Source organism: Pteropus alecto, unplaced genomic scaffold (assembly GCF_000325575.1).
Source record: "Pteropus alecto unplaced genomic scaffold, ASM32557v1 scaffold75, whole genome shotgun sequence".
Taxonomy (NCBI): Eukaryota; Metazoa; Chordata; class Mammalia; order Chiroptera; family Pteropodidae; genus Pteropus; species Pteropus alecto.
This window is the reverse complement of record NW_006440638.1, coordinates 19,281,179-19,303,251: the sequence shown is the minus strand read 5'-3', so window position 1 is coordinate 19,303,251 and position 22,073 is coordinate 19,281,179. Positions and strand designations below refer to the sequence as shown.

At 39.5% G+C, this 22,073-nt stretch overlaps 1 protein-coding gene and 1 non-coding gene across 7 annotated transcripts in view; one reads left to right on the top strand and one right to left on the bottom strand.

Moving 5' to 3' along the window:
• Positions 1-22,073, bottom strand: part of FHIT (fragile histidine triad) — a 1,286,618-nt gene that overhangs the window by 203,300 nt on the left and 1,061,245 nt on the right. The gene's annotated exons all lie outside the window — the stretch shown is intronic.
• On the top strand, positions 18,490-18,608 carry LOC112484401. Its single transcript, XR_003048016.1, has one exon. It is a non-coding gene; the product is annotated as a 5S ribosomal RNA (ribosomal RNA).

The window sequence follows — 22,073 nt, the reverse complement described above, 5'->3', positions numbered from 1 at the left end:
ATATGTGCATCCAATGACAGAAAAGGGTCTTAGAAACTGGCACAGAGTCTCTGGTTGGCTCTGAGCTCAGGCAAACTTCTCATGTCCAGGTCCTCCCCTTGACTGGTTGTATGACTCTGGACAAACTGCATAAATTCCTAAAGTTCGATTTCCTCATCTGTACTATGGGCATGTGTATGTCTAGTTCAAGGGTCACTGTGAAGATAAAATGAGTTATCACAAGGCTTAGCATATAGTAAGGAGATGTTAAATGACAACACAGTATAATCACAAATATCACCAATGTTGATTCCTCATTCTGTCTCATTTTACCCATTCAGATAGTCTCTAAGTCCTTATAAATGTTCAGCCTCTTTGTGGTAGGCCCTGGGCACACATGGCAAGCTCTGTCACTCATCAGCCTTGAATGGATGGTAATTTCCACTGTTTGGTCACTGATAAAGAGGTGCACATGTGAGATGCCCTGTTATTATTATGCAACCTATAGACAATGTAGCAAGATGGCATTAGTGTCCTTGTAAGGATGTGTTCTCAGATCCAAGATGTTAGACCCAGGTGTGTCACTTGCTAAATTCAGCTGTGAGACACATGTAGGGAGAATATTCTGGTGTTTCAGATTGACCTGATAGCGTATTTAAGAGTGTTGATAAGCCCCAAATCAGGCATTGTGAGACCTTGGATAACTTAACCCTGAACAAAAACACCACTGCCACTGCCACCAAGTCAAGCATGTCTATTATGAAGAACTGGAGAGACTTGAGAAGCTTGGTTCACCATCCATCCTCACCCTCATTTTCTGCTCTGCTGGGCTGGGCATGTATCCTTGTCACCCCCTGCAGTAACCTATAAACTTCAGCAAGTTATATGGGTCCGAGTGCTCATTGTTACCAAGCCTCCAACCTAAACTTCAGAAGGTGCCTGTCCTTCATTCCTCTGAAGTCCAACAGCTGGGCCAGTTAGCAATTCTCTGCAGGTTCCTCCTTGCCCCAGTTCTGAAACAATCAGACTCTCTAACCAGTGGGATCCAGGTCCTTGAAACCACAGCTCAAAGTTATCAGTTAAGTCAGCTCTGGGACTAGACCCACACTGTTTATGAAGCTGTTCATACCACAGCTTAGGTAACTGAGTTCCTGCCTCTTCACTTAGTCCAGGTCTTAGGTATATGTCTAATGCCCCTGGGGTTTTCTGTTTGTTCATTTGGATCAGGGTCTGCTTTGTCCCCTTGAGGTTCTCTAGAGAGAAGAAAATCAGTTTATCTGCTGGTCCTGCCTTGGTGTGTCTATCAGACTGATGCTTGTTTGCTGCTCTTTGGTTACTATCTGGGCTCTCTCACTTCTACATTTTGGCTTCTAACATCTCTCTCCCTCAACCCCATCACCATCCCCAACTCCTTTACCAATGAAATCCCACCCAGTTGAATCCAACTCTTCCATGAACCCCAGACAGACAGGTGTATCTCTCTTTTCTGACTCGTAAACTACTTGATTCCTCACTTCTGGAGCTTCTTACTGTTTCCCACGATAGTAATCCATATGTTTTATCTTTCATTCAAAGCTTTTAACCTTCTTACAAATTCCTTTTTTCATGTCTCCTCATATTTCCGCCAGTCCTTTTTCCATTCAAATGATGAAGTGACCTTATTGAAACTCAAGTCTGATTCCTTCTGCTTTTAGCCTTTAGGTGGCTTCCCACTGTACTTGCACTAAAGACCAAGTTCCTTAACACAAGCCAGAGGGCCTCAGTTGGCCCCGCTTACCTTTATAGTCTCATCTGACATTTCCAGTCCTCTCCACTCATGTGCTCCTTCCACGTCAACCTCTCCCCCTTGCCAAGGGCCTTTCCAGGTGCTCCACTACTTCATCTCTTTCTCCATCTCAGCTCTTACTTAATTAGTACCCACCCATCCTTTACTTCTCAATTCAGTCATCACTTTCTAAAGAAGATCTCTTGTGGCCTTCCCTATGGGCCAATTCTCCTTAAGATCTTCTAAGACCGATATGTCTTCCTTATAGCGCACTTCAGAGATGTGATTTTATGTGTTTTATTAATTTCTGGCTATCTACAGACTGTAAACTTCCTGAGTGTAGTGACTAGGTTAGCTTTTGTTCAACATTCCATCCCTAGAGGTCTGCATAATACATAATAGTTGCTCAATTAGTATTTTCTGTTTGAAGTTATTTGGGCCAAGGATCAGGTTTCATATTTCATCTGATATTATCAATCTCTGACACATAGGAGAGGTTCTACACTTGCCCTCCACCAACAAAAATATGGGTAAAATGTCTAAAAGCTTCTTGTTGCTCCTATTACTACTATTAAGCAAGACAACAGCAGCAACACTTCACAGGGCATCATGGAGACTTCGAGCAGAAAATTTTGGATAAAAAGAAAAAACCTAGTCTCTGCCGTATGTGAGGAAGAACACGGTCCTCTAGGCCATAATGGCATTTCTCAATAACTGATGTAGATTGCCTCATAATTGCTACAACCACAGCAATCTATACTGACCGTAAAGGCAGGCCAAAGGGAACTGTGATGACCCCTAAGTATTACCACTATCTGTTTGTACCCCAACTCTAAGATGATAGATAGTTTTCTACAAAATATCTTAGAAAAGAACAATAAATAAAAGTTCTGTTCCTACTTTGTGCATGGTTTTGCCTCAATTTGTGTAGGAAGTCTAGGAGCCTCATTCTCCAAACAAAAAAACAGTTGAAATTTGCTTTTTAAACCTTGCTCCTAAATGTGATGAGTAGATGTTTCACTTCTTCGATTAAACACCTACCTAATAGCTTCAGTGCCAGCTCCTTAAGTCATTATAGATTAGTTCTACTGACTATTCTAGTGCACATACAATGTTTTTGCCCAGCATGAGAAACAAATATAGACTGTTTTCTACCTCATTGTGGGTCCCAGATCTGGCTGTGATCCAGGCTCACGGCTAGGGACAGGACTCTGGATTTAGAATGTTACATTACTGTAGTAGGGTGCCTGCACCTAACTTATGTAAGTATGATTCAGCTTATTATGTCACACCTGTGTGGCAGAATGCCACTATTGTTCTCTGAAATATATAAAGCCCGTGTGGTCCCCTAGCACAGAAGCATGTGCTCCCTGCAATAAAGTTGGTGCCTGCCATTTCATTCTCATGTTGGCTCCTCATGCGTTCTTTCAACTGGACGTCTCACCATCAAAACCTTCCCTTCTTGATCAGCTCAGCGCTGACACTCAACTACCTTGTATTTCTTCATGCTTAATACTACCACATATTAAGTGGCACTAACACAATCACCAAACTAGTGAAGGATGTGTCTGTGTAAAGCCAAGCGTGTTTGTGTGGAGAGAACATCAACTTTACACATATCTAAATAACTGTACTGTGCACACCAGCCAAGCCCAATAAATCTTAAATCACAAAACACACTAAAAGCTGTACGTGACTTTCCGTGGGTGAATTTCAACATCCTGCTCTGAAGCAACCTGATATTCAAAGGTTGAGGGGAGAATGTGAAAATGGAGTCCAAAGTAGAGACAAAAGTAGTATACCAACTCTAGATCTTACCTTCAGTCAGTACACTAATCTAACAAGGGCAGGTTTACCTCTACCCTGACTATTCATAAATAATGATTCTCATTATAACTAATAACAACCTCCAGCATTCATTAGTCCCTGTTCTGGCTTAATTTTTCTCCATTTCACTTATCATCATCTAACATTTGCATAGTGTACTTATTTTATTTTTTGTGTGCCCACATCCTTTAAGCAGAATGTAAACTATAAGGGCAGGAACTTTTTTTTTTTTTTAATCAGTTGTTTACTGCTATATCCCCAGACTATGATTATTTATTTAAAGAATGAATAAGGTTACTACCATGTATCATGCAGTGTTCCTATTACTTTTTGTGAATTAGGAGAAGGCAGCATAAACAAAAAGCTTAGGCTGAAGAGTCACATAATCTGGGATCCAAAACTTACTAAATTCTGATCTTGGGCAAGTCATTTCACCTCTCTGTGCCTCCAAGTGGTTACTTCTAAAATAGAGATGATGATAAGGATACTACCTCAAAGGGTTAGCATAAGATGTAATGATATATAAGTATAAGGTACTTTGCACAGTTCCTGGGCACAGAGTAATTAATTACACAACAAACCTTAGCAATTATTCTTATATTCTATTATTATTTTTTATAATTATTAATAACTATTATAGTTCTCAAACAATCCTAAAAGGTAGGTATTACTATTACTTTTTTCAGTCGACAAAAGAATGCTCCTGCATAAAGTAGTGAAATAGTGAAGGAGAGGGGAAAAAAAAAAAAACTTAGAAAAAGAGGATGGGAGAGAGAAGGAGTAAGAGAAACAGATGTATTATAATGAGAAGGAATCACGAGCCATTAACCTATAGATAAGAGGATTCATCTTGGAGAATTTAATGAGTTCTGTCCTGTGAGCATGTGGGAGCCACATAGATTCATAGCTGGTCCGGAGCTGCTGATGAAATGAAGTAAGCCAAAGGGTTTTTGGTTAGGAACTGGCAGGTTAGGCTAGAATCCTAGGCTAGAAGAGTTGGAACTCTGATTACCTGGCTCCTTTCTTTATTCTCAAAGAGAGTAACAGCTCCAGCTGCTCTTCCAGCACTAAAATGTTCCAGGACAACTCAGGGTTATTAGTGAAAGTATAAACTCTATATTCAGTAGGACTCAAGTTCAAGTACAACTTAATCACTTACAAGCTGAATGACCTTGGGAAAATTAATCCCTCTGGGTATCATTTTCTTATTTCCAAAATGGAGATACTAACTGTATCTACCCTAAAGGGTTGGCACAAGGATGACATGATATGGTTTCTGAAAAGCATTTGATACAGTGTGTGGGCAAAGGAAACTTTCAATAACCATACAAGTAGAAGTCGCATTTAATTTTGCTGAGCAAATGCTTTTCATAAAATCAGTGTGTTTTCTCTTCCCTGTCCTGACTTCCCCAAAGAGAATAATATATGATATAGGCAAATACAAAATCACCCCCGAGAGAGTTTTAATAATCATCAACTAATATTTTTAATGTCTTGGCCAAGTCAGCAACAATTTTCAAATACACCCCCCTCCCCTCAAAAAAACCCTCAAACAATTAGGCACTTTACAAATACAAGTCAGAAAGTTTTTAAGAACGTTGTCTTAAGAACCAGAAAAGGGCAACCATACTATTTATGTCATACAGGTCATAAGGAAAGAGAACCAAGAAAGAGGAAAGGGTGGGGATGTTAAATCCTCGTATTCACTATCCCCATGTACAACTCTCCACCCTAAAATGAAACTCTACTACAATCAACCAAGAAATTTTATGCTCGAAATCTGCCTAAACGAAATCTAGATGTGCCTTGGCACTTTAGAAATGTCTTCATTTCTGGGCTTGCACTAGAATTATTGACAAGGGAGAGTGAATTTCAGTTTAGATTCAAAAGCCAGTTATTTCAAAATGCCAAATGAAATAGCATCACGAGTCTTCCACTCTGTTGATAAACGTAGACACAGCAAGGAAATCCTGACCCACAGAGGTCAACCATTCCAGCAAGAAAATATGTATACAAGGTATTTCCCCAGCTTGGGGAAGCTAGACATGGCTTGAAGGCACATCTTATCAGGAGCTCTTAATTGAGGCTCTGCACACCACCAGGAGATCTCTTAGTGGACCAGGGACCCGAGGGTTGAGAACCTGGTGAAACTGGGAATATGTTGCTTTTTTTTCCATAAAGCTGCAACATTGCTTTCATCAGCTGATTAAGGGGAGCCCAAGAACCAAAAAAAGTTAAGAACTTATAGTGTATTTTCAACTCTCTCATTTTGTAGACAGCACAACTGAGTCCCAGATAAAACAGGAGTGTTTTTCTTAATATCATACATCTGCCAATGGTCCTGGCTTTGCCACTGGGCAAGTACCTCCCCCCGCCCCAGACTCCAGCCTACTGTTTCTTGCATCTATCGAGGACTCTTTTCAAGCAAGTTGGAGGTCTCTCCTTGCTAAAATGAAAATTTATACTCTCTTTCCAACATTTTGATTCATTTTTAGTGAAAAAGTAGACATCCCTAAAGCACTTATTTAAAATGAAGCCAGCCTAGTAGAAACCCTAGTAGAAAAATCTACCATTGACCATGACAATAGCCAACAAAAAGTCTCATAAAAAGAAACACATTTAAGTTTCCAAGCCTCAAAAAGGTTATTACACAGGATGACAGCGTCTTTTCTTTTTGTTGACGTTGAACAGACAAACTGGATTTGACTTTACATTTTGATAACATCAGCCAAGTTGTGTTATCTAACAATTAAAAATTGAAATATGAAACTGTTCCCTTCCACAGCCCCTCTAAACTAATTTAAAGCAAAGAAAATTTCTCATGCCGGATATAAATGTAGTTATAAATATTTATCTGTAGCCCCGAGCCAAAAGCCTTACACAACACACACACACAGGCAAATAAATCAAGGACATTGACTTTTTTTAGGTCAAATTTCTAACAACTCTAGTTAGTTTTCTACCTATTAAGATATGATAACAAAGAGAGAGATGGATATTCAGAAGTCGCTGGTCAATTGGCCCTGTTGTTTTTAAGCATTACTTTTTTTTAGAAAGACAGCCATGAAATTATGAGCTAAGAATTTCATCAGGAAAGTATTAATACATTGAGTGACATTTACGGTTGGCCAGACACTATGCGCTATATGGGTTTTTCATGTACCATCTCAGTTAATCTTCACAATAATGCCGGGAGTGAGAACTACTATTAGTTCTTGTTTATAGATGAGGAAACTGAGGCCCTGAAACAGGTTCAGCAATTTGCTCCAGTCACATGACTAATAAATTACCATCTGGATTCACACTCCAAACCCTGTGTGATCTTCCTTACTATAGTATGTGGTTCTGTGGTCTTGGCCAGCAAATGTGGGGAAGTCCTGTTCTAAAGCTATCCTACATGCTAATTAGGACTTTATTTAAAATTCAAAGTATTTCATTTCTTTCTGAAAAGGGAAAACAGGAAACACCTACAACATACTATGCTGTAGTTAGAGCCTAAAGTCACTCATGTAAATGAGCTATATCCATGATCTAAATATTTATAATATCCTTAAATGTCCTACTATAAATATTAGAGACTAGAAAAGTTAGACAGCTAATTAACTAGCTGTGCTCTTCTGTTCACCTCTTAGCATTTACTTAGTTCTCTGAAACAACCCAAACCACTATCTAAGGGGAAGCTCACAACCAAGGGGTCCTTGTATGGTTTGTACCTTTCATACCCTTTGAAATTAGTGAAAAATTATCAGATAGACATGTGTATATTTTTCTCAGGAGAAAGTCCAAAGCTTCCCTTAAAAGGTCCTGGGACCTTAAAAAAACTAAACTAAACTAAACTAAAACTCATAGGTCTGGATATGTCAGACTACATTTTACGCAGTAGAGTAGGTTATGCTCCGCAGGGTCTGTTCCCCCAAAAGAAAAGTTATCAGGTTTCAAAACTAAGGGGGAGGTGGGGATAGTGAGAAGCAAGAAGCAAATATAAAGCTATTACTTGGACAACTAACTGAACAGTCACTTCAGCATTTGGATGCTTAGGAATTCAGCAGACAGATGCATCCGAGCCATTCTGTGGAGCCCTTCTCTTTTTGGCATTGTTCTGGTTTCCCACTAAACGTCTGAAGACCGTTCTGACATATGTGGCAAAAAATGTGACATCGAGGCTGAGATACCCCAGAGCCAGGACCCACCCAGATTCTTCCAAATCACCTTCCATAAGCACCAAGGAAAATCCAGACATTCATCTTGTCAATTTGAAGAACTATTGAAGTGAGGCAGCATTTCAGAATCATGGGTTGCTGTTGCAGTTAAGGCATTAACATGTAATCATCAAAGCCAGAGATACATTTTGTAAGTATCATTTCCCTCAATGCATTTTTATCACATATTTTGCACAAGTTTCTATTTCCAAGATTCAAGGAAAAGATGTTTAGTTAAAAATGTTTACTGTGAAGACCTTATAGATTACTTGAGAGAAAAGCATTTTGCAAAATACCATTTATAGGAATAAAGTATTTTAGAGAATCCTTTGCGATCATTTTGTTTTCTGTGGATACCAAAACTCTTCCTAAATAGAAATCTCTCAAGTGCCGATGAAGCCCATTTGGGATTTACATGCCCTTTATAGAACATTCCAGGTCAATGGCGTTCCTTAAAACTCTAGACCAAGATGTGACAGGGCTGCTCTGTGGTACTTGACTACATGACTGAAGAATGGCTGGGTCACTTAGACTCCCAATCTGCCCATAGGTAAGTGAACCCAGTGACAAGAGTATATATTTTCAACAAGCAAGAAACTGTGAAAATTAGCACTACTGTCCTCCCACATAAAGAACGGTGGCAAATGAGAATTGAATGCAACACTTTCTTAATGGGGGTTGTAGTTACTCAGGATGAGCAGCAGCTCTTCTCTAGTCCTTCGCAACATATTAAGGTCGGCTGACGGCCCTGTTCAACAGAGAAGACTTAATGTGGCTGACAGATGGCAAATACACCATATTGACTCTTCTTCCTAATTTAACAAATTTGAATCTTTTGTCAATTTTCTTTCCCCAGTGAAAAGATATTTTAAGACACCACTTAAGCTTACATTGCTCTTTTCCCCCACTCTCCCTCTCACACAGTAGTTTGACACTGTGTAATGAAACTGAAACTAACTTACCGAACTCGCTCATCATACCAGCTATACATGATCATCACAAATTCACACACTGGCCAGAGTGCTAATTCCCCATTTTTGCTGAAGGTGAGGAAGCTTCACTTATGGCCAGCGGTAGCTAACTGAATGGACAACAGGGGATGCTTGGACTCCTAGAAATAACACACAAAAGTACGTATTTGTGTTTTTCACTTGAAGAAATGAAAGGGGCCCTTTCCTTGCTTTATCAGAAGCATAAAGATCCAATGCCTGCGCTTTAGAGGTTATTACTAGCCATAATGCTATGGCCTCTGCTGTGCTTCAGAATTTCTAGGGGGTGGGGAGTTGGCTATGTCAGGTGGATGGAGCGAGAGCAGAGATGAGGTTCAAGTTCTGGTGAAGTTCTCCGGACCGCCAAGCTGCCTCAGGAGCATCAAGTGTGACTCAAGTTCAAGGTGGAGAAGTCATGGCCAAGGGTAGCCTGCTGCCACAAGGAAGTGAGGGGTTCCTCCCAGCACTGCTGGAGGTATTCAAATCACAACTGAGGGCCACAGTGAGGGGGTGGGAGAAGGGCTTCAAACAGGAATGGGAGCAACATGGATGGATTGGGGGATCAGGCTGGGAATCTAGATTTGGCAGATTCTTCATTTCGGCTTTCTGGAACAGGGAGAATGACATCCTATAGAGGTGCGTCTAGTTTAGATACCTCCTTCAAAGATCATCTCCTGACTGTCCCCATAGCCATGGCATTTGTCTTCACTTCCTTACTTCTGTACTTCGTTTCGCTTACACCTATCACATGCTCTTATGCTGGGAGTGGAAACAAAGTCCCTGACCTCGGACAGCTTATACTCTGGGTGAGTGTGTGGAGTGGAGGGTAAAGAGGGGAGAAACAATAAACAAAAAGGAAATGACTGATAGAAAGAGCGCCTCTGCAGGAAATTAAAATAGAGGAACGGATTAGATGGACACTCAGGTAGGGTAGAGGGAACTACTTCAGCTCAGGGACCAAGAGAAGGCTCTGAGGAAGTGACAAATGGAGAAAGATCTGATGAGGAAGAGACAGCCCCATGTGAATGTAAAAACCTGGTGCAAGAGAATTTCGGTAGAGGGGACCTGCTCCCATATTGCTAAGGAGAATGATAAACTTGTGTGTTTAAGGAGCAGAGAAGACACCAGTGTGGTTACAATGTAATAAAAGGAGAGAGTGATGTGACGAGAGAGAGGGGCAGCAATGGGCCATGATTTAGAACATGTGTCTTAATCTAATGGACATGGGAAACCACGATAGGGCTTTAAACAGAGGAACTACGTAAATTGATTTTGTTTCAAAGAGGGTAAGGATGGCAATTATCATAATTTCTAATGTGTGCTAAAATTAAGTGTAATCCTAACTATGAACCTAAATGATAATAACACTAATTTCTCCTGAAAATCTTTGTAGTAATATTACCAAAGATTATCTATAGAAAAAGCAATTGCAGAATTTTAATTGCTATTCTACGTAAACAACAAAAACAAAACGCCACCGAGAAAAAAAACATTTCCATGGTAAAATAAATGTGAAGAATGTTTAGTTAAGCCAAGTAAAATAGATTTCTTTACTGCAAAAAAATAAAAATTCTTAGAGCCTCTCATGGGAGTGAAGTTTAGGAGAACACCGTGCTTTAGATTATCCCCAAATCCATATAAATGATTTTATTTCATCTAAAAAGATTAAAATGTTCAAACGTGGAATGACTCTATATGAAAGAGACTTAATGCTGGCCTGTCTTGAACGTCCTTCTAAATTTCAGGATAATTCCTATGTTTCCAGCTGATTACCTAGTTAAGGCGACTAGAAAGTGTCATTGTTATTGGGACAAATTCAAAATTCACTCTCTCTTGTTATCCTTGAACTGGGATCTCCGATTTTCTGCCACAAATAAGTAGGCCATTGGTGGAGACCTGAAAAATCTCTTCATTATGCAAAGACTCCCACAGTGGCAGTGCCTGACTATCATGCCTAATCTATAGATAACACCCATGTGACATTCTGCATACATTGCCTCGGTTTCATAGTGAAGAACATACTAAATGCTCATACATTAAAGTGAAGTGATGCCTTCAATAATTAACTGTTCTTATAGAGTTTCTAGAATAATAAATGGTCAGATAGAGGTGTTAAACAAACATAAAACATTTGATGTGAAAAGGCCTACATATGCCAAATTAACTTAAAATGAACTCAAAAAAACCTTTCGCTCTGGAATTGACATTAATCATTTTCTGGAACTCAAAGAAAAGCCGAATGTGGTTAATTTTAAATATATTTTATGATAGAAAGCAACATAGTCTCACAGGATTCAAGGTATCTATTAGTTTACATTCTTGCCAGCTTCAGCAAAATAAAAAAACAAACAAACAATAAAAACCTACTATTGATCTGCTGTTAAAAATCAGGTGACTTCACTGATTGCTGAGCACTGGCTGGTCTTACTTCTGCCTACTGACAAATGGAGAGATTGACTATTCAAAGAGCTCTTCGCATTACATTAGCTGAATAAAAGTGATGTATGGGCTTCTTTCTTCTCAAGCACTGTCTTAGTTTGTGGTGGTGATGGTGGAGGGGAGGAGGGAGGGGGAGGAGGAAGGGGAGGTGGAGGAGGAAGCAGAGGAGGAGATGAGGCTTATAAATCCTATTAGAATATTTAAATAAACAAAATAACTTCCCTGGAGATCACTATTTAAAAGAAAAATACATGAACATTGTTTTTATAATTGCATATTTTGGGGTACCAAAAAGGCCCACCAATAAACATTTGAGATTTAAAAGTTAAGTGGAATCGCAGGAGAAAAAAAAATTAATCAACTATTTTATGAGCAATATCCAGAAGAAACAGGATGAAGGCCCTGTCGCACTTTGGTAATATACAGAATTGGCACAAACCAATTTGGCTAAAGTGAAGTATATTGTCGGTAACTCTGAGAATATTTCAGATTGAGTTTTTATCCTTTTTAATCTGTTTTGAAGGATTCTGTGCTCAATTTCCAGTGTGGATCAGTTCTCACAGAGCGGGAAGCACCATGGAGCAGGCTATCCTTAACACGCCACAATGAAACTCCTCAGTCACCGACAGCTGGGCATGCTGTCCTGAATTGTTTTCCCAGTAGTAGTGGCAGGTACCCTGAACCCATCCTTGCTCCTTATTGCTTATTGCTTTATTATTAGTGCCTTAGACAGGATTCCCCATGGCAGATCCTGAGACAATTGAATGCAAATAAATTATTTGAGAGATGCTCTCAGGAAGCTTCATTAGGGTGGCAGGGAAGTAAAACAGGGAAGGGAAGAAAGCTACTACAATGTATATTCATTTGCAGGAAACTGCTTCAAGCTCTATCCGCTGGGAGGTCTCCGGGAAGACACCATGGAACACGCCTCTGAGTCTCCCTTTGAAGGCAAGTAAGCTGGAAGACTTATCTTCCAGCTCCCACTTGTCATTGGTTGAGGGCGGCACCTGGGGAGGCCTCAACTTCCCCGCACCCTAGTCTTAACCCCCACACTAGTGATAAAAATCCCTTAAGGAAGAGAAGGCACTTGTAATAGACTGGCCTCCAAATGTACAAGGGTGTGTTCCACGGGGTATGGCCAAGGCACACAGTTTTGACTACAACCAGTAACACACATTTATGAAAACATGCAGTCAGTTTTTCAGCAATTACTTACGAAGCTCCTATTATATGCAGGTATTCATCTAGCTGCTGGGAATACAGAAGGACAGAATAAAGATTCCAGTTTTATTTAATATCCAGCATAATCGGGCTGGGCGGAGGCAGATTCTACAGGCTACTTATCATGATCTTGTTCACAACAGCAGTTTTAAATGTGGTCCCTAATTTTAAGAGTAGTCAGAACCATTGGTATTGCGCTTCCCCATCACCAATCCAGGTATGCTGAGGTCTATGGGCTAGTAATAAACTTGAATCAGGAACTACAGCAAGCGGACAGGTATTGGAAGGAAGCAGAGTTTCCATTACAGAACAGTGAAATAAATTTTGCTTTCAAGAATCCCAAAGGGGCACCTTCCCTGTGGTGGCTTGTGCCCAGAGGCACTGTAGAGTTGCCTGCTCTAACTCTGACAGCTAAGCAGGTGCACAGCTTCTGAACATGGAAGGGAGCAATGTAAATTTGACCATCTGGAGATTAAACTGGCATTGGTGACTTCAAATGGGCCCTACAGAAACTGATCTCCATTTCAAACACAAAGACCTCTGCCTTCCAAGTAGTACAGAATTCCATTTTATCTACACTGACCAGGTAAAGCAGAGTATTTGCCAAAACTCTAGACATGGGGTGCTGTTTGTAAAACCTTACAGCATCACAAGTGTTGCTTTAAATAAACCATTACACTTATATAGAAAGTAATAAACTAAGTGGTTTAAGTAAAATATGAGTTATGCCAATCCTGGGGTGGGGGAGGAGAAGCATAAACATGTAAAGCAACTTTATGTTATACAAAATTGAATAACTATGTACATAATTCAGAATATGCTAAAAGGCAATTTTACCTGTTCTGATGATCTCTACCATCTGACATTTCCCATTTCAGGGCAATAAGTCTGACCTCATGAGTATTCCTTAGCTGTGAGTACTCTAGTTGATTAAAGACTATTAAAATAAGTAGTCAGAAAATAAAGTGTCTATGGGAATTGAGATGAGGCTAATGTGGCATACAGCAGGATGAAGCAAATATATGTGGCACATACTCCTGACAGACATCATTAATTGATCACAGCTCTCTCTCCCAATGAGCGCAGACTGAACCTCAAAATCCTTCACAGCACACTCCTCCAGTCAGTCACAACTCATCTTCCAGAGCTGGTACTGAAGATGAAAGCTCTCCGACATCCATGATAAATTTATAGAGCCTGGTCCCCTTAACATCACATCAATCTCTCACAGGGAAAAAGGGAAAGGGAGGAAGAAAGGGAAAGGAGGAGGAGGGAGTTGAAAGGGGAGGGAAGGGGGGGAGGGAGGGAGAGGGAGGGGGGTAGAGGGAGAGGGGGAGAGGGGGACATGAGGAGCGCCCTTCCGCGTGAGAGGGTGTGCGCGTGCGAGAGAGCAAATTAACTTTTAAAACAAATGTTGCTTCCTTTGTTCCCTGCAAACGCTGCTGAGTAGGGGGTTCACAGTGAAGGGGATCAGAATGTGCCATGCTAAAATATGCCACTTTGGCATATTGATTACTTTGAGCTGAAAGCAGTCGAAAAATAGCAGATGCAGGAAGTGCTCTGTGATCTCCCACCTTCTACCTAAAAGCAGTGTTTCCTTGGAGAGATAGGTGCACCTCCCCACCAAGAAGAGGAGAACATTTTTATCCCCAGAGATGGGGAATTGATGCCGAATTGAATCAGTACAAACCAACCTACTAAAATAACCCGCATCTTCCAATAGTTTCCCTTATATATTTCCCGGTTACCTTCCCACAATGTATTGCCCCTAGCACAAACCCCGTTTTCCTTTGCCTTGTCACGTATCCACAATTTAACACTTTCCTTAAAATGATATATAAGCATTCAGGCCTATCTGCTTCTTTGAATCGAGGGACATGTATATACATATACATATACATATACATATGCATATATATGTAAAAATATTAATGTCAAATTAAATCTGTATACATTTCTCCTGTTTGTCTTTTGTCAGTTTCATTCTCAGGCCCCGACATAGTACTTATGTTGGGTAAAGGAAAAGTCTTTCATCTCCTCTAACAGTTTATGACTACTCACTCTGAAGTTGTATCAAGCTAGCTTTCCTGAGAAAACTCAGAACCATTCTTTCCAGAAGCAAAGAAAAAAAGGACTCAAAATGCCCACATCCTTAAGATAACTGAGTAGTTGCCAGCAGGAAGAAATTGTCCAAATAAAACTCAAGGGCACTGTACCTATAGAAGGATGGTTAAGAAAGACTAGATGTACAAAGAAAGATTAAAATTCAAAAGATCACGTTCTCCCCAACCCTCCTCATTTTTTTTCCCCTCCTCTTATTATTTTACAAAGAATCATTCCCTCTGCCTTATCACACAGACAGCTGTGAATGGATCTCCCTCCGAGCTCAAGAGATTCTAGGTAGGAGAAAGGAGTCTAATATGTACATTTTTTTCTTTTTAAACTCTGTAAAAGTTTTCATCATACTAGCTACTTCTGGTGGTGACCTAGATCATTATTCACCTAGTATAAATGAGCTTGGCTGTGAACAAGACTGAGAATTAGAGCTGAGAATAATCTATTTGTTCATCTTGCTTTTCTCCTGGGACAAAATAATGATTTCCCTGAAGAATTTTCTTGAATGGCTTTCCAAGTCTAACTTGAAATCACATTCAAAATCTTGTGATGCTCCCCTTTCACGCAGCCCACCGGTAATTGTTTTAACACTTCCACGGCAATGACACCCAATCTGAACACAACTGTAGTAACACACGGCATTGCCCAGTTTTATACCACAGGCTCATTTCCAAGCATTGTTTTCATAAATTTGGGCTAGGATGACTCTTTCCTCACTGCCTTTAATTAATAAAGAAAGCTTAATATGCATTTACCTCCACTCCCCCTCCACCTCCACCCCCCACCCCGCATCAGTCTGGCACTAAAAATGCTGAATTGCTTTTGTAGTAATTTGAAAAAAAGAGTTTGGGGGCTATTAGAAGAAATTCACATCAGGCATTTCTCTCCATGGCCTACTTACATTTTTCAAAGTGAAGAAATGTTTCAAGGAAAATAAAAAACTTGGGGTGCTAAAGAAGTCTGCTCCATCTAAAGTCCTATTTTTTGATTTTTTACACAAAGACGCCGAATGGTGCATTTTAATAATGTAACTTGAAATATATTTTGAAAGAGGGAACGAGTTGTAATCTGACCCATGACAGAACAATGCCTCATATAGATTCTTGAACGAATATCTGACTGTAGGAGTCCTGCTCTTTTTGTCTTCTGGGTAATTATTTTATACATTTGGGAGGTTTATAGGGAATGTATATGAGCTTTTCAAATAAAAAGGTGTGAGGCTCTGACTCTCCTTGGAAATCTGGAAGAAAAGGAGAATGTGAAATTAACAGGTATCTCTAGTACTAAACCAGAGATCCCGCAGGTCACCTTCAGAGCTGCATATTCTAAAGTTACCTTCCTTAAAAATGCAGAAGCAGCTTGAGAATATATCTGACTTTACCTTTTAAAAGAAGGATTAAAAATTTAAGAAGCTTCATGAATTTCTCTCCCACTTCCCTATTCTTTGGTATTTTTCTTTTATCTCTTATGCTCTGATAGAATGTATTGTTGGTTTATATAAAACACAATCAAATAAAGCAAAAATGTGATAAATGGACTCTAATCTAAACAGTCTAATCGCAACATCTCTCATTCACTTGGGTGTTAGTCCTAAGCTCCTCTATGTACCAGGTCCTCGACTAAGCATGGCCCCATTCTCCTGAGCTTAAAGTCTTCTGGAGAAGATGGATTTTAATCAAATAATCGCACATTTGCCTTAGGGTTTCAAATCGAGATAAGAACCATGAAGTAAAGTGCAAACACCTGTGAAATGAGAGCGGCCTTCCCTGAGTAGGAGGTACTTAAGCAAAGATTTTCAACATGGGCAGCGGTTGGGGAAGCAGGAGTAGGACAAGCACTTCCGTGGGGGGAGGGAGGGGAGGTGACGATGGTAGGCATTTAGGCCCTGCAGCAGGAAGGAACAGGGCCAAGGTCCCACAAGCAAAAGCCAGGTGGTGTTTGCAGGATTACTCTGAGACAGATTCTCCTACTTATGCTGGCTGCATGCACAATTGCAGGTCAGTGAATGCGAACAAATGTGCTGAGCAGTCTCTAGTTTGTCCCTATTGAGAGAGACCTTGGGTAGGGGTGATGGAGAAGGTCTCACCTCAGGCCTTTAGACTTATGCTTTAAGGAGGTTCTGGGAAAGTGAGTCCGAAGTCCCTGGGAATGTGAGAAAAAAAGATAAATGGTGATTCTTCTCTGACTTTAGTGGCTTCCAATTAGGAAAGACCAACATTATCCATAGGACCCTCTGCCCCCAGCCTGGCAGAGGATATTATCACAAGAGGGTGAACCTCGATTCCCTAGAAAGCTTTGAGAATATGGTAGACAGCCTTCTTACTAGGTCAGTTTAGCTGCAGAGGGATGAAATGGCTTGCTTTCCACACAAAGGACTTTGATTCTAAGCCTTGGCTAGTGCCTGGGAAATAGAGCAAAGTCTTAGCTTTGATTCTACTTAGAAAGAAACATTGAGAAAGAAACATTGTTCTTTCACACTCTAACTTTCACTCCATCAACAAGGAGTTTCACAGGTGACTATGAGAAACAAGACTCATTCCCAATAACCACCTCACCAAGGCTTTGTATGGGCTCTGAGGGCTGGGCCTGTTGGGATATGAAATATCAAAATACGGCATAAAGAAGCTTCTATTTTGCCATATATATGTATTCCACAATCTATAGCTAGATAAAGAGAAGAGAGTGAGCCCTTACTATGACGTTTCAACAAGTACATCTGCACTTTGGTTGGAGTCTTCATAGGAAGCCTTCTCAGAGGAGATGCAGTTCCCTACCTGCCATCCTCACCTTTCTCCCTCTCTTAATTTCACATGGCTTTACTTTTAACAAATTGTGTTACATTTCCCAGATACTATTATATCAAAATGACATGCTCCCGTCCAGAAACACCAGCGACAAAGACAGAGAGACAGACAACAGAGGGTTTCTTCTCAGTGGACAGGTTTTCCCTGGATAGAGAACTTGTTTTTCTCAAGGACAACGTAGAGGAAGATTCAGGAAGTGGATGAGTAGGACAATCTTAGCAAAGCTTTGTTTTTATGTTGTTGTTGTTGTTGTTAACCTTTAGTGGGAAATAAGCAGCAGCTCTCAAATTTTATAAAGGCTTTTGTCTGTGGTAGTTTTAAAAATGTCATCAGCCAAACTATAAATTTAACCATGGCTGGATTCAATTCCCTGCTTTCTATTTTTCTGTATTTTCCAAAACACCTACAAATGAACAAGTGTTATCTTTGCAATCAGAAAAGAAACTATCAAAATCATCCAAATGAGATCTCTGTCTGTGTGCTCTCAGGGAGCTATTTGGTATTATGAGACAGACAGGGATGATGTAAATGCTTGCGGTGCCAGGTCCCTGGGTTGCTTTAGTCAAAATGATTACTAATTCTATTTCCTGTGGATTTTCATCAGTTACTAGTTCATTTAAATCAGCTATTAAATGAATAGATGTGAAATCTTAAAATACATTTAGAGAAAGTATATTGTTCCATATTAAGCAAGCAGTCAGCGTTTCAAATTATATGCAAGCATATGAGGAGAATCAGTTCTCACCAGATCTCAATCCGCTTTAAAAACTGCTTACCCCTCCATTTTGCTCCCTAATTAGAGCGTTTTATCTTTGCGAACCTTCGCCATCACTGCACCGTGATAACTGTTGGCTAATACTCTGTGAAGAAATAATTAATAATAATCCACACCAGCCAAAACAGATAGCACAACATGGGAAAAGAATTAGTTTGGTCATATGTGGCTTGATGGCCACTTGGGGAAAACAATGAAAGGAATTTTATTGAACAAAGTGGTTTCACAAATGACATTTAAGTAATCTGTTGGCATATTGGAACAGTGGCAAGAGTGCTTGCTTATTAAGTCATTTTGAAGATAGTCATTATAGAGCTTTTTCCATAAATCAAGAACAAAAGATTCCAGAAAATTATTTTTTTATAAAAAAAATTTAGTATACGGCCATGCCACCCTGAACACACCCTATCTCATCTGATCTCGGAAGCTAAGCAGGGTCGGGCCTGGTTAGTACTTGGATGGGAGACCACGTAGAAATACCAGGTGCTGTAGGCGTTTAAAAATAAATAAATAAACATATAGTAATGTTGAGAGAAGTTTGGAGTTGAATACGGTTACTGGTTATATTTTTAGTTGTCTTTGCTAGCAATAATCCTTTTATGAATTTGAATCTTAAGCATCTAGATGGACGATATTAGGTAAATTTGGGGGTTGACAGGCTTTGCCAGACTGTCAGCTCCACGGGCTTAGGGACCGCACCTGTTTTACTTAGCAATGTATGCAAATTACCAGGCTGCATGTGACAGTCTGTGTTACTCAGCAGGTGCTTAGTAAATACTAAACGAATGGATAAATGAAATTTCGTATCATTGCCTGATTTTGCAAGGAGAAAATCATGGCCTTTCTGAATTTCAATTTATAGGGGCAAATCTCAATGTTATACAGACTTTTAATGATATTTTGGTATTTAGAAAAAGGACTAATGACTTTTTCAGGTAGAAAGATGTTTCACCTAGTTATTTGCTCTGTTTGACCTGTTTGGCCTACAATGTAAATAATCCTGATAGAAATCTAGGTTCTACTGGGTTCTACCATAATCCTTTAACTAATGAGATCTTGCATATAACTCATATTTATCATTTTCTTAAAAATTCATTTGCCTCTTCCTGGCTCTTATTGTAATCTCAAGTAGATATCTCGTTCTCACTGCTCTAGGAAATATCTTCCTTTACATCTTAGCCTCTTCCTCATTCCTTCAGTGTGTCCTGAGTGCTTTCTGAATTAAATTCAGACAACGGACCTGGCTCTTGAGTCTTTATGAAGAGACTCCAAACCTGCTCATGAGGTGCTCATCTCCCTGCTGTTCTTTTGGGGGACATACACGTCAGCCAAAATGCTCAATTCACTACTGCCATCTCCATTCCTAGGGTAATGTTTGTCCCTTTGCTTTATATCCAATGCAGAGAAAGAGGAGCACAGAGAGGGAGAGACACACACTGGGTCCTGAGGGCATTAAGTCCCTAGACAAAGCCATACCTGAGGTAAAACACTTCGCTTAGACTCTGACTTTATGATTCCGATCCTCCATTTACCCTAGCCAGTGTGGATTTTCTGTCACTTGCAACTGAAGAATTCATAACATATGCAGGGAAAAAGAAATGAGGGAAAGGGGGAAAATGGAAAGGAAGAAAGAGGGAACAGAAGAATAATGAAAGATTTTTCCAAGGTCTTAGGACTAGCCCATGTAGGATAAGAATAAAGTCCAGAGTTCACTGCTGTTTTCCCTACTATTCCCCTCCAGAAATTAGTACTATTATTCATTTCTACACATAGTTACTTTGAAGCTAAACAAATGAGATCTGCCCCACCATTAATACCCCACCATATAAGACATACATCTGCCTTGACTTATATTGTTTTCCTGATGTTGTACATTTAAGAATTGCTTTTATGATTAAGCTTCTCAAGGGGATACGGATGCCAGTTTTAATTTAAGAAATACTAATGCTAAAATCAATTTGTAGAATATTTCAATGAGATCAATAGTCTCCACTAAACAAAAATTATTTTTCTACTAGGGTGTCTTTATAAGAATGCACCAATGGCTATCAGGATTTTTTGGCTACTAAACCATTATTTACAGAGACTGGATTAAAACATAAGGCAAAAACTGGTATTCATCCTTGAACTCAGAGTACCTGAGATTTATAAAACACTAATTAGAGATTTTACACAGAATATGCTTCTTTGTGCCTCCCTAATTTTTCATCCTCCAAAGGGTTTATAATGCTTTGTGGACAGTATAGCAGAAGGCACCAGAAACTGATGTTATCTGTGCAGCAGACACTGACATGCACCTCAGTCACAGAACAGAAAGATCATGTGAAATTCACCACAACTTTGCCACAGCGCGATCACATTTCTAATTTTATTCAAGCTAATGGTATGTTTCTTTAAAGACTAGATTTGATGATTCTACCCATAAGAAGTCCAAGTTCTTAATAACATAACTTGCTAAAAACTAAAAACAAGCTTTATAATCTTACTAGTGGTTCCTGCTGCTAATATTTCAGGCAATTAATCATTCTTTCTTTTTATTGTAGAACAGCTTCACTAAGGAAAAAAGTTCTCTTACATCCAGGGAACTTTCTTAGCCTTCTGAATCCACAGTTTACTTTTCTTCTTGAACTCATTGCTTGGTCTTCATGACACACTGCCTAATGTTTTGGGTTATTTATGTATGTTTCCTATCCTTCCTACAGTTTTACAAACACGTAGAAGAGAGGTACTGAGTCTTATAAAGCTCCAGTATTTGTTAGTATCCTTAATATGCTCTTTTAGGTTGGTAATTGAGAATTTTTTAAAATATAAAACTGGTTATATGTGGACTGTATTAAAACAGTGGTATGAATATTCTAAACTATCAAAATGGGCGTGAATACATTTTTAATTTGAGATGTTTATTCAGCCTGAGAATGGGGATTTTGTGACACCTCAAACGCCAGTTTGTAAAAGGCTTCTCAACCTTTCCAGTTTAGAAAACTATGACTGAGTCTTCCCTATAAAGAAAACTTCAAGATTCCATTCTCCTTTGCCACAGACAGTGAAATGTTTTGGTTTAAAGGCTGTTGCTGGGAGCTGAGCTTATTAGCTACATTCTGATGAGGATGGGACTACAGAAACCCGGCTGTGTGAGCAGATTCAGCTGGATTCCGCCAACATTTTCTCGATGAGATGTCATTATCCGAATTTCTGTTCAGATGTGACATTGACTGGATTCTAGCTCTTGAACAAGTCACTTTTCCCCTCTGAACCTCAGTCACCTCACTATTTAAATAAGGATAAATTTCCTGGTGACATACCTATTTTACACAATGTTGAGAACATATTAATGATATTGAGTGTTAATAATTAAATGATAATACCTAACATTTGCTGAGGCATACCATATGCTAGGAACTGTAAAAAAAGTCCTATATTTCCCTTACCTCTTATGATCCTCATAACAGCTCTAAGAAATCAGGCAGTTTCATTATCTCCCTTTTACCGATGAGTAGCCGAAGCTCAGAAATGTTAAACAACTTGCCAAAGATCACAGAGCTCATGAGGAAGGAGAGCCAAAATTTTAACCCTGGCATTCTGGTCCCAAAGCCTTATCCTCTGTGCTATTCTGCCCTACACAAATGATTTAAAGCATGTAATATGAAGCACTTTAAAAACTGTAAATTAGTAAACAAATGTAAAGTATCATTACTATTAATAATACGAAGAGATGCTCATTACAGTTATTGAAAGATTAGGTAACCATCGATTCTTTTAGTAAAAGCACATGTACTTCTCTCAGTAATACAGACAACCCGTTGTCAGAGAGTCAACTAGAACTGCATTAGCACATCACAAAAGAAGTTCTACTGGCACCATTTTGAACAAAGAACTCATTCTTTCCTAGAGTTTAAAAGGTGAGGGGAATCCCATTCCTTGCCTGACAAGAGGAACAAATTATTCTAGCAGCTCTGGCAA